The sequence below is a fragment of the Rousettus aegyptiacus genome, unplaced genomic scaffold (genome assembly GCF_014176215.1).
Source record: "Rousettus aegyptiacus isolate mRouAeg1 unplaced genomic scaffold, mRouAeg1.p scaffold_m13_p_13, whole genome shotgun sequence".
NCBI lineage: Eukaryota > Metazoa > Chordata > Mammalia > Chiroptera > Pteropodidae > Rousettus > Rousettus aegyptiacus.
Window position 1 is genome coordinate 49,021,734 of NW_023416288.1, and position 11,539 is coordinate 49,033,272.

General features: G+C 64.1%; 1 protein-coding gene across 2 annotated transcripts in view; it reads left to right on the forward strand.

Annotated features, from left to right (window-relative positions):
• The window catches only part of PRKAG2 (protein kinase AMP-activated non-catalytic subunit gamma 2), a 142,232-nt gene that overhangs the window by 12,835 nt on the left and 117,858 nt on the right, over positions 1-11,539 (forward strand). The gene's annotated exons all lie outside the window — the stretch shown is intronic.

The following is an 11,539-nucleotide window of genomic DNA, read 5'->3' on the forward strand; positions in this document are numbered from 1 at the left end:
GACCGCCGAGCCCGGTCCAGGCCCGGGGCGCCTCCGCGGCCCGTGCGCCTTGGCCGGTTTACCCAGCGAGGCCGGCCGTGTCTCTGAGCCTGCTTCCCACCACTTTGGTTATTCTGAGGCCGAGCACAGGACACGTGACTTTTCGCCTACTGTGAATTTCTTCCTTTCTAAGGAAAAGTAAGTTCACGTTCATCGATCGCTTGCTTCACATTTGTAATAAACGGGCAAATTTGATCCCTTCTTCCGGGAGAAACACCTCGGGGCGCGGGGGGCACTTTCAATGAGACATGCGACCTGGGCACGTCCGGTTGACACCCGCTGTCCCCGGGCGACGGCTCAGGGTGCCCGCCCGGCACGGGCAGCCTGTCGTCTGAAGCCACCGGGTTTGTGGTCCGTTCTCTCTAGAGCTCTTGCTCCGCTGTCCCTCTGGACAGAGAGAGAGGGGGGCAGGGAGAACAGCGTGGGGAGGTGTGACTGTGAGCTTGGCTTCTCCAGGTGGGAGGGGCCAAGGTCAAGGAACCGGGCAGCAGGGCAGCTGCTGAGCACGGCGTGGGGGTGTGGGCGGGAGCTCCGGCCAGGCAGAGCTTTCTCCAGGGTCGCTCCGCCGGGAGGTCCTTCTCCGGAGCGGCCTGCGTCTCCGGGCTGTGAGCGTGCGAGGGTGGGTGAGTGTGCCGCGCTCGCTCCTGCCTCTCCACGCCGTGGTCACTCTCATTTCCATCGTGGCTCACAAACGGCTTCCTGAGCGGTGATTAACTTCTACTCCGCGCTTCCCGCCGACGCTGGTGGGAAGCGCCCCGTGGGAGCAGGAAGCCGGGGCCAGGACCTGCCCGGGCCAGCTCCCAGCTCCACCAGCCCCTTCCTTCCTCCCTCACCTGCGACCGGATGGGCGGACCCTCGCGGGCCTCGGAGATCAAACGAGGTGGTGTGCCCGAGCCAGGCCGCAGTGGGATTTACTCTCTAACATTGTTTACGTGCTCCCCGGTTTTATTTTCTCATTTCGAGAGAGATCAAGCAGTGTGAGGAGCTACATTCCACAGCCTGGTCCCGCCGTTTGGGGGTTCACGGGGAGATTCCATAACCATTCCAAGCCGCGGTCCTCCTCCCTAGAGGTCCCCGCCCCCCGCAGACAGCCCTGTCCCCAGCCTTTCACCCCTACGCCCACTTTGATTAAGAGCCTTGGTGATTTTCCTGAGAACGGTTTAATAGCCATGTGGGGACTCACGGCTGTGTCGTTAAAGCACAAATCCCCTTGCAAAGCATCTGGACCCCACTGCCAAGCGTGGGCTGCTCATCTGTGACCCGCCTCACAGAGCCGTCGTGGAAACATCCCAGGGTGTAGCTTTGGCGACGTGCGCACATGTAAAACGTGGTAGGACGTGCTATTGTTTGGATCCCGAGGTGATTGTGAGAGTAGGGTTCACAGAGCTCGCCCACCTACCCATACACGCGTGTGGACACACACACGTACATACGTACACGCGTGCGTTCATCCATGGCTGCACTGCTGTCTCCCGCCCAAGTCCTAAGCCCCTCGCCTCTCAGGGCAGGAGAGGCAGCGTTGTGGGATAGGTAGGGTGGTCCCAAACTGAATCGTTCACGCCTGCACGTTTTATCCTAAGTACTATTTTTTTAGCCTAAATCTGTTCTTAAAAGAAGCACCTTGAGGCTAGCAGAAAAGGAAAGGCTGCATGGCTCACCATCAACTGCAAAAACAAATGCTCGGAAGCTCGGGCGACTCGTGCCCATCAGGAAGCCACCTGAGTCGCCTCTGCGACCTGGGGGTGGGGGAGGGGGCGGCGTCTCCGCAGAGCCCCCTGCTGGCCCTCCGCGGGATCACAGCTGACTTCTTTGCTCTGGTGGCCCTGTGCAGGGGTCCAGGGAGAATTCGGCCCCAGAAGGAAGGGAGTGGGGCCCTGAGCAGCGGACGGGGGCGTGCTGGTTGTCCAGGGGAGCAGGTGAGCTCGGGGGGCCCTGCCATCGGCGTTTTGGAAGGACTCCGACTTGTATGTGGGTCCTTTCCGCAGCACAGTGCTTCGGCGAGCGCCGCCCGCCCACCTGTGCCCCGCTCATGCCGACTTCCTCTGTGATGGAGGGCGGGGGGCGGGCAGAGTGTGAGGGTGCCCCCGACACCTCGCTTTCTTGTTTCCCCGTCCCTCCCTGGGACGGCCTGGCAACCTGGTACCCGAACTCGCCAGCCTCTCCCCGTCGTCTGAGTCGGTCGGCACCTCTCCTCAGAGGCGCGGTGGCCAGGTGGCCCATCCCACCTTGTCCTTCCTCGCAGGTGGAGTCGGGGGTGCCCACACTGGAGCGCCACCCCGAGTTCCGGTCCGTTCGGCCCGTGTGGGTCGGAGAGCCTGCTTTTCTCGTGGACGCCGATGCTGAGTCAGCCGCGCTGGAGAAACTCCCAGTCGGGACCAGTGAGCAGGCAGAGGCAGCTGGCCGCGGCGGGCACCAAAGGGGGGCGAGCAGAAGGTCGGGGAGGGGGGAGCCCCGCGTTTAGCGCTGTCGGGGAGGCGTGAGGAGGAGCGGCGGTGCTGCCAGGGAGGAGAGTTGTGGGGCGGGACCAGGGTCACAGCCCGGGGACACGTGGGCCGGGCGCCTCGCTCGGCCCCCACGCGGGGGATGGCCGTTTGCCATACGGCGACCCTCCCCGAGGTCACACGCCTCACACGCACAGAGCCCCCCAGCCAGACCGCGGACCGAGGCCGCCTGGCCCGAGGAGGGGGATGAGTGTATTTGAAACCTCGGGGTCCCGAACCGAGACCAGTCCATGTGTCCAGCAGATACTAACTGAGCACGTGCCTTGTGCCTGCCGGGCACTGTTTCAGAGGCCGCGGCCGTAACTTGACTGTCAGAAATCCCCAGGTCGTGGGGCCCGCGTGCTAGTGCAGAAAGAGAGACCGTCAATGCCACAAGGAGAGTATTTCAAACTTCGGACCGAAACCTGCAATAGAAATAATAACATTAATGAGAATGATAATAAAAATAACGGCTGATACTTACTAGTGCTGACTTTGGGCTGGGCACTCCGAGGTTTTCTGTCCTATTTCATTTTTTAAAAAACTGGTGGGGTGCAGTCCACTCTAAATAATTATCTGGCCCGCTCATGGAGAGGGGCTGGCGTTTGACAGCCAGTCCAGGGTCGGGGGGGGGGGTCTTCCCACTCTCAGCCTACCCGCCTCCCTGCCTCGCTTCAGATCGTAGGCCTTGTGTGACTTCCCCTGACCGACTTCAGGGAAGGGTAGGACCGAGAGCTGGAGAGGTGTCGGAGACGCACCGACTCCCGGCCCAGCCCTCGCAAGCCCACGACCGACCGAGCAGCCGGTCTGAGCTGCCGCCTTCACCTCCGACCCTTCGCTTCTCCCCGAAGCCTTAGCAAAGCTGTGGGGGAGACGGAAGGGGTGATTTCTGTGCAGAGTCTTCCCTGACAGCCCTCTCTCTGCACCCCGACCCTCCGAACCGCATCCGAGAGTCGAGAGGTCTGGGGCGAGGCCTTAGAATCTGAATTCCAGTGAAAGATCTTCCCAGGGTTCCCTTGCGTGGCCAGATGTGGGCCGAGGCCACAGAAGTGCGCTCGTGTGGTCAGGGCCGCGCCCTGCACTGTCTGCTCCTGACGGCCACTGTGGGACCCCTGAGACCTGGGTCTCGTGTCTCCATCTCAGGGTCCCCGGCCCAGCCGAGAGTGAGGGCGTCGGCGCCTTTGGTCCACTCATTGGCTGGCGAGGGAGGTGAAGGCCTGAATTTCCATCTGCTCTTAACGAGCGCCTGGGCTCAGGTCCAGATGTTTGAATTGGGTCCAAGGCTTCCTTGACCTTGAGTCTGCTGACTCCCAGTGAACTTTGCTTTGTGACTTTGTTTGGCCCTACGCGGTCTCAAATTCCAGTTCGAAGCTTCCTCGGGAGGCCCCACCCCAGCGTGGACAGAGAGAGGCTGCGTGAGCCCCGATCGTTGGAAGCACACCAGCAAGATAGCACTTCAACTTTGCCCCAGAAAATTTTTTTGTGTGTTTTTGGCAACGCACTTTATTAAACTTTTGGGAAAACAACACATTTGAAAAACATAGCAACAGCTCTGCCCACATGACGGCTCGGCCCTTCTGTCGCCGCGTGGACCCCGGGAGTGGCGGGCCCAGCGGCTCCTTCGCCGGAGCCCGGGCCTGGATCGCGGGTCTCACGGGTCGATGCTCGGAACCGCCGGGGTGAGGTCCAGCCCCGCGCGGGCTCGCACGTGCTCTTACGGGCCGACTTGGCGATTTATTTCGGGCTCCGGACGTGCGGCCCATCCGTTCCGCCCGCGTGTGCCGCACGTGTGTGCGTGGCCGGCACCAACGCCTGGGGTTGACCGGCGCGTTGCACGCTTACCCTCTTGCACACGCATCTGTGCAGGGTGCACTTTCCGGTGCGTGTGCCTGGACGTGGACGTGTCTGCGCGTGTGTCCGTGGGGGTTTTAAATGCCTGGCGTCTTGGCTCGTGGACCTGCCCACAGGCGCCCAGACTTGCAGGTGGCGACAGGGCCAGTTGAGCGCGAGCATTGGCGCCGGACGGGACCCCGCAGCTGGCCTGTCCTCTGTCCTGAAGGCGCACTCACACCCGAACCCTGAGGACTGGCGAGTCGCTTGCGAGGAGAGTTGAATGTGGAGCGCTGTCAGTGAGCCCCGGGCGGCTTTCAATGGCGCATGCAGGTGGCCAGGGCTTCACCCTCGGTGCACGACATCACCCCGTACCCCGTGCACCCTCCTCCTCTCTGGGTTTAGGGGCCACGCTCGTGGCTCCGGCCTGAAGTCTCTAAATCCCATGTGAGTTTGCATTCATTCGGGACTTAACCTTCTTTACCTAAATCTTCACATTTGACAGATGAGGAACCCTACACCGAGAGCAGATGGGCACCTAACCCCATGTGCCTTATCAGGGGGAAGCCCAGCCTCCCTCTTACCACACCCCATATACCCAAGAATCCTCGGGCCCAGAGCTTCAGAGGGCACCCCCCCCACACACACACACACACGCACACAGCCTTCTCTGCCGTGGCTTCCTGGGCCACAGTGTCACCAGGGAAGGAGTCACGGCACAGGCGCTCCGTGCGGGGCTGTCCCTGGAGGTCCAGCAGCTCCCCCACTCGGCGACATGCAAGTGTGGTGTGGCAGCTGGGGACTCAGCACCCTCGGTGCTGGACAGAGCTCCGGCCGGGCGTCCTGGGTCTCGGCGTCTGAGGCCCACGCCCTTGACACCGTCACTCCCTATGCAGCAGAGAGACGTGTAGGGGGAGCATTTGGGAGACCGCGGGGCGGTGTTGAAGGCGCCGCGTGAGTACGGTGCGCCCCGTCTTTGGCACTGCAGACCCCGCTGCCCTGCGTGTGGCAGGCACTGAACGCGAGTTCGCTGGGAGAGAAGTGAGAAGCAGCCAGTGCACGGCCGTCTCTGCTTCCCCGTGTGGGGAAACTGAGGCCCAGAGCGCTGGGGGCGGGGGTTTGTGCCCAGGGCCGCAGTCAGCCCTGAGCTGCAGGCCACCGTGAGAAGGCCAGTCCGATGGCTTCACCAAGCCGCACTGCTTGCCGAGTGTCATTTGATTTCCTCTTTCTTCTGGATAGTCCCCGGAATTGGCTGAAGTCACATTATTCTTAAAGAATAAGTTTCTCCGGGTAGATTTTGGTCTAATGGTCACCGGGGGGCAGGGGGTCATACTTAAGCGCACGTCCCACTCCTAGAAGCTTGGGCGATGACCTGGTCAGCGGGTCCGGCGGCTGCGGGTCTGCAGACTGGGTGCCGGGAGAGCCCGCCCTTTCTCCTGGTGACCTTGTGCTCCAGGAAGTCGCCTGGGAGCAGTCCAGGAGAGCCGTTTGCCTGAGACCAGGGCGACGGCCTCAGGCCGCTCGGGCGGCCGGCGAGGCTGAGCTGCTGTGCTGCCCAAGCTGTGGGGTCAGGGCTTCAACATGTCTTTTTGGGGGTGGCGGGGGGGGACACAGTTCAGCCCACAGCCGCGAGGAAGACTCCCATGGTGTGCTCTGAGAGGCTTCCTTTAAAATTCTCAAACCGTTTCAAAAGTTTCAGCTGAAGTTTCAGTGTTTTTTCATCTTTATTCCGTATGTGACCCCTTTGGGCAACAAACCTGCCTTCGGGAAACTTCCCAGGTGTGTGGTGGCCGTGTGGGGACCGACCTGTGCCCGGCCCTGTGGCCAGCGGGGCCTTGGGCTCCTGCCGACGCGGCCGCCAGGGTTGGGGAGCAGGTTCTGCAGTTTGGACGTGGGGGGCGGGGAGCCGTGGGAGCTGAAAACCAGGTTGCTGCGAGGCGTCTCGGGGACCCCCGGGCGTCCACAGCGATGCCCTCACGCTTGGTGGCCGCCCACCTTCGCCAGGCTGACAGGTTCCTGGAGGGTGGTTTATTTTTTCATCAGGGCTGAATGTTTCCTGTTGTGGATTCATGGTTCCACCTGCCCCCAGCAGCCATGTCTGGGAAAGAGGGGAGCCTGGCCGTGGCACCCCGACACTGACCAGGCTGCTGCTGGGCCCCGCTCAGCGTTCGGGGTGCCGCCCGCAGCTCGGGCACCTGGAGAACAGACCCTCTCTCAGGGCTTGCCCTCCCCTCCTGCCTGTCAAAATCTCGCTCAGCCCCCAGCGCTTAGGACGAGCGAAGGGCTGTGAAGGACTCTACCCTCGGCGGCAGGCCCGGGGAGGTGACCCAGCGTGTCTGAGACGACAGCTTCGGGGCACGGCTGGAGAGCGCAATCTGGAGGAGAGGATTGCTTTGTGCCCCAGTGTGATTTGTGTCGGTTTCGGTTAAATCGGGAGGAACGGTGTGTGTGACATGCCGGCCCAGAGCCTTCTGCTCCGCGGGGCCTCCGAGGCAGTTTCGGGTCACACACGTTCGGAACTGGAGCACCCGCCTGAGACGGCCAAGCTCGGCCCCTCCGCATTCGGCTGTGGGCGAGCCAAGCCTGGCTGGTGGCCTAAATGAAATCTCTAGTTGCCGCGAGCCTTTTAGAGCCTTCCAGAGCCTTCCTGAGCCTGCCTGAGCCTGCCTGAGCCTTCCTGAGCCTTGGCAGCATGCCCAGGGGCCAGAGGCCATCGTGTACGAGGAGATCTCACAAAGTAAGACCCTCCGGTGCCTCTTTTTCTTACCTGCTCCTCGCGCAAACTCGCAGCCTGACGCCCCGCGCGGAGCTCTTCCCCACGGCTTCCTTTCAAAGCAGCTGCTTCCTCTGGAAACTTCTGGGTGGCGTGCCCCGGTCTCCGCCGCCCCTTGCGCAGCCGCGGTGCCATGCGCGTGGTCTGAGGGCGCCCCGCCTCGTTTCCCAGGCCGCTTGGGGGTCCCTCGACGTCATTCCTGCACTCGGCCGTGGTGCCCAGGGCGGCGTGCGGGGCATGGCTCCCTCGGAGCCGCCGGATGGAGCCCTGGTCCCGGCTCCCCCGGCCGGCGTCCGCCTCCTCCCCATCGCCGTCTTCGTGCACAGCTTGGGGTGCAGTTCAGATGGACCCCTGAAGGGGAATGGCCAACTTCTAGAGTGTGAACGTATTACTCTGACTTTCAATTACGCGAGTAAGGGGTGAGCCTGGGCTACAGAAAAACCAGAAGCTACAGAGAAGCAAAAATAAATAGATTAAAGGGGGTGGGGGGTAAGCCTGTTGGACCGTGGGGGGCGAAGCCAGGCGTTGGAGGGAGGGCCTGCGATCGGTCCCGACGTCGCAGCCGATGCGTCCGTGACCTTGGGGACTCCGCCGCTCTGCGCTGCGGTTTCCTCGTCGATGATATGGGTAGTATTTTACCCATCTCCCTGTTGGGCAGGCTGAGGTGTAGCTTACGTAAATGCCCCGCATGAAAAACACACGGAAAACATCAGTTCTAGAACAGAGTGGGGCCGTCACCTGCAGATGCCCGGGAAGCCCGGCGGCTTTCCTGTGGCGACCCGGGGGCACTCTGGGTGACAGCGCTGTGCAGGCCCGAGAGCTCGGAAGGTGGGGTGGCCGTGGCCGGGCTCCCAGGGGCCTGGCGTACCGCGCCCGCCGAGGGGCTGGAGCTTGTTCTGTCGGTCGCACGGAGCCAGTGTTTCGGGCAGAGCCTTTCGGAAGGGCCTTCGCTGTCATTCTCGCCAGGAAAACCTGTGTTCTCTGTACCCGAGGGCCGGGGTCCCCAGGGGCCGCCCAGGTTTCCTTCTGAAGCTCCCCAGCCTTTGCCTGGAGGGGCCGGGGACAGTGCAGGGGGCTGTGCTGGCCGCCAGACCTCCGGCCCGGGCGCCGTGGAGCCCCCATCGCTGGCCTCTCCCGCCTTCATTCGCCCGGATGCCTGTCTTCTTCAAACTCCCGGCCCGGCCCCCGCTCCGGCTCGCTGGCCTGCGGAGTGAGGACGCCGCCCCCAGCCCCACGCACAGGTGGCACCGGCGCTCCGTCCGCGGCAGCCCGTCCACGAGGGGCTCTGCCTGCGTGCGGAGCCGGCCCCGGGCCAGCAGGACTGCCGCCTGCGCTGTCTGAGGCCAGCTGTCTGCCGTCCGCCTGTCACACGGCTTTGGGGGCTGGGAGCACACGGAGCCCTGGTCCCCGCGTGTCACGGGCGTGCCGAGGCAGCAGCTCCGGGAGCCCCCGAACCCTAGCCCTCGGCTGGGCTGCAGGGGCCGGGAAGCCCCCGTCTCGCGGCCCTTCGGGGCGCGGCGTGTGTTGGTCCCCAGCCCTGCGGTCTGAGTAGCGCCTCGCCACAGGAGGCCTGCAGGGCGCTCGGGGCTCAGTGCGCAGAGGCTCCGGAGCTGGGGTGTGGCCGTGTCCCCCGCGGTGCCCTGCCCCCCCCCGCCCCCTCCCCGTGTGCAGGGCTGACACTGGGCTGCGTGTGGTTCTCCGGGGCCTCTGATTAAGGCGCACGCCCTGGGAGGGGCCGGACGGCCCTTCCATGCCTGGGGCTGTGTGTTTTCTCATGATGTGACTTTCCTGGGTGATGCACAGAGAATAACGAGACCGTGGTGTGCGTGGGGGGGCGTGTTCACCTCCGTTCCTTCTCGGCATCCTGTCTCCCCGCCCGTGCCAGCCGCGGGGGGGCCCGGAGCTGCTGGCTCCCGCCTGCGGGGTCCCCTCCCCGCCTTGTGCCCCCGGCTTCCAGTGCCCTCGCCGACGTCTTAGCGAACTCGGCCATCCCTGCCCTTCCTCCCCCTCTCCCTGAGCCGACGTTGAGTCAGTTTGTCCCAAACGGAAAAGATTGGGGATGACGGCGGGGGGTGGGGGGTCGGGCATGGCTCGTGGGGTCCCTTGGGTGGCTCTTGACCACATGCACAAGCCACGTGGTCTCCCGCCGGAGCGGGGCCGGGCTCCGGAAAGCGACCTTGTTGCTCTTTAACTTAGGGGGAGCACACTGAAGAAGCAAAGAGTGATGGGGGCAGGGAGGAGCAGATGGGGGGGGCTTCGCCCGGGACTGAGCTTGGCTCCCTGGTGGGGACGGGGGGTGGACGGTGAGACCAGGTGCCGGAAGTGTGGTGTGGAGCCCAGAGCAGCCGGGGGAGCTGCCGCTGGACGGGGCTGGACGCGGGGGCAGCCAGCTCTGCCCCGGCCGCGGCTGCCGCGTGCCCCGCGCGTTGAGCAAGCCACTTAGTTTTTGTTTAGGGGGGGCCGTTGCCCTGTAGTCACCCCCATAAGCCAGGGGCGTGGTGCATTAAGGGAACCGCACACAGATGGTTGCCCGTGTCCTGGCGATCGGGAGGGGCCCGGGAGGTGTTACATCCGAAGGAGGAGGCTTGATCCAGTGATTCTGACCGCCTGACCGCCAGTGCCGTTAGCAATGCGAGACTCGCGGGCTGGGGCCAGGCAGCGGGGAGGCCGGGAGAGGCCGGGAGAGGCCGGGAAGGTCGCCGTGGCCGGCCGTTTGCGTGATCTTCCCTGCATCGCAAACCCCCTTCTTGATTTCCTTTAGCATCTTCCCCACGGGAAATAGAGCACGGGGCGGGGGGGGGGGGCAGGGAGAAAGCAGGAGCAAAAACAAAGCCAGACTTGGGTTTTTGTTTCGCCTTCACTTTGCAGGCGAGGTGCGTGGTGGCATTTTATTGCTTAATGTCTGCTTTTAAGGGAGTCTGCCATCTGCCCGGTGATAGAGGCTTCAGCTTGTTAGTCACCCGCAAGTTAGAGCCTCGCCGTACGGATTCAGTAAATAAGGGAACAGCCGCCAGAGAGGCGGCCGCAGCAGCGCCAGCCGCCGTCTGCGGGCCGCTCGCGGGCGCCCCGGCGGGGGTCGCAGGCAGCCCGAGCCCGGGGGGTGGGGCCGGGGGCTGTGTTCTTTCCCGGCCCGATCCTCCTCTCCTCTTGGGTCCAGGGCCCCTGTGGGTTGGGTCACCTTGGACAGAGTTTCGCTGCATCTCGGAGAGAGAACCAGATATGGAATCAGGAGCCGGGATGAGGGGAGACGAAGCACCCCACCTAGGAAGCCTCAGCCCGGCTTCTTCTCCTCTCGTAACCCAAGCGGCGTGTTGTGTCGGGACCTCACACGCAGACCTTCTCCCAGGTTTGCAAGCCGCGTCGGCCAAGGCACGTTTTCCCGGCAGGAAGGCATCGTGGGGCTGATGCGTGGGAGCGCTGGGGGCGCTCGGGGGCGGCCCGCGCGCAGGAGGAGGCCGTGGTCCTCCCCGGGTGCAGGGACAGAGCACAGAGCTCCAACTGCCGGGCTCGCACGCGGACACTTCCGTGAGTCACGGCGGGTGTGCGGCTCCCTCTCTCGGGAAGGAAAAAAAATGACAGAACGCAGAGAGAGAATGGATTAAGGCCAAACGGCCCCTTCGGGACGGGAGTGGCGCTGACCCTGGGCCGCATTGCCAGGGCTCCGGGGGTGGTCGGGGCAGAGCCCCCACTGTGGGATGTGAAACGCGCCCACCCGAGCAGCTTCCCCGAGCCGGGAGGCGCGCGAAGGTGTCTCTAGAACCGTTTCCACCAGTTAGGATCGGGGGGGCGATTTTTCTCCTTTTCCGACAACCAAGCTGCGTGTAATCCGTTCACCGCTGCGAGCGATGCCCAAGGTGAGTCTTCGGGGTCACGGGCCCTCCCCCCAGCGAGGAGGACCGGACTCGGCAGCTGGGCGAGCGTCCCTGTTTCCGGGTCCGGAGCGAGCTGACCGGGAGCCTGGCTGTGTCTCGGGCAGGGCGTCTGCCCGTTGGCAGCGAGCAGAGCTGATACGCTTTGGAGGCTGAGAAGCTGCGGATAAGGAGAGGGAAGCGTCCGGGTACCACACGCCGGGGGGAGCCTGGCGCAGCCCCCCGCCCCCCACGCCGCCCCCAGCCCCGGGCGGGGCCGCAGTGCTCCTTTCGAGGGGGACGACGTGACTCCTGACACGTGCCAGGGCTTCCTGGTGACCCCGTTGCCCATGCCCGGGGGCAGGGGGACGGGCCTGAGCTCGGAGTCTTGTTTAGCACGGTTTTCTGCTCATTCTCAGAGCCCCCTGGCCCCTGGCGGGATTTGCCCTTCACGTCAGGCCGAGACCCCAGCCAGCACTCACCCAGAACCGCCAGGCCTGGCCCGGAGCAGGCGGCAGGCATCTGTCACCACCCACGTGTGCCCTGAGTCATCCCACACTTATCTGCTC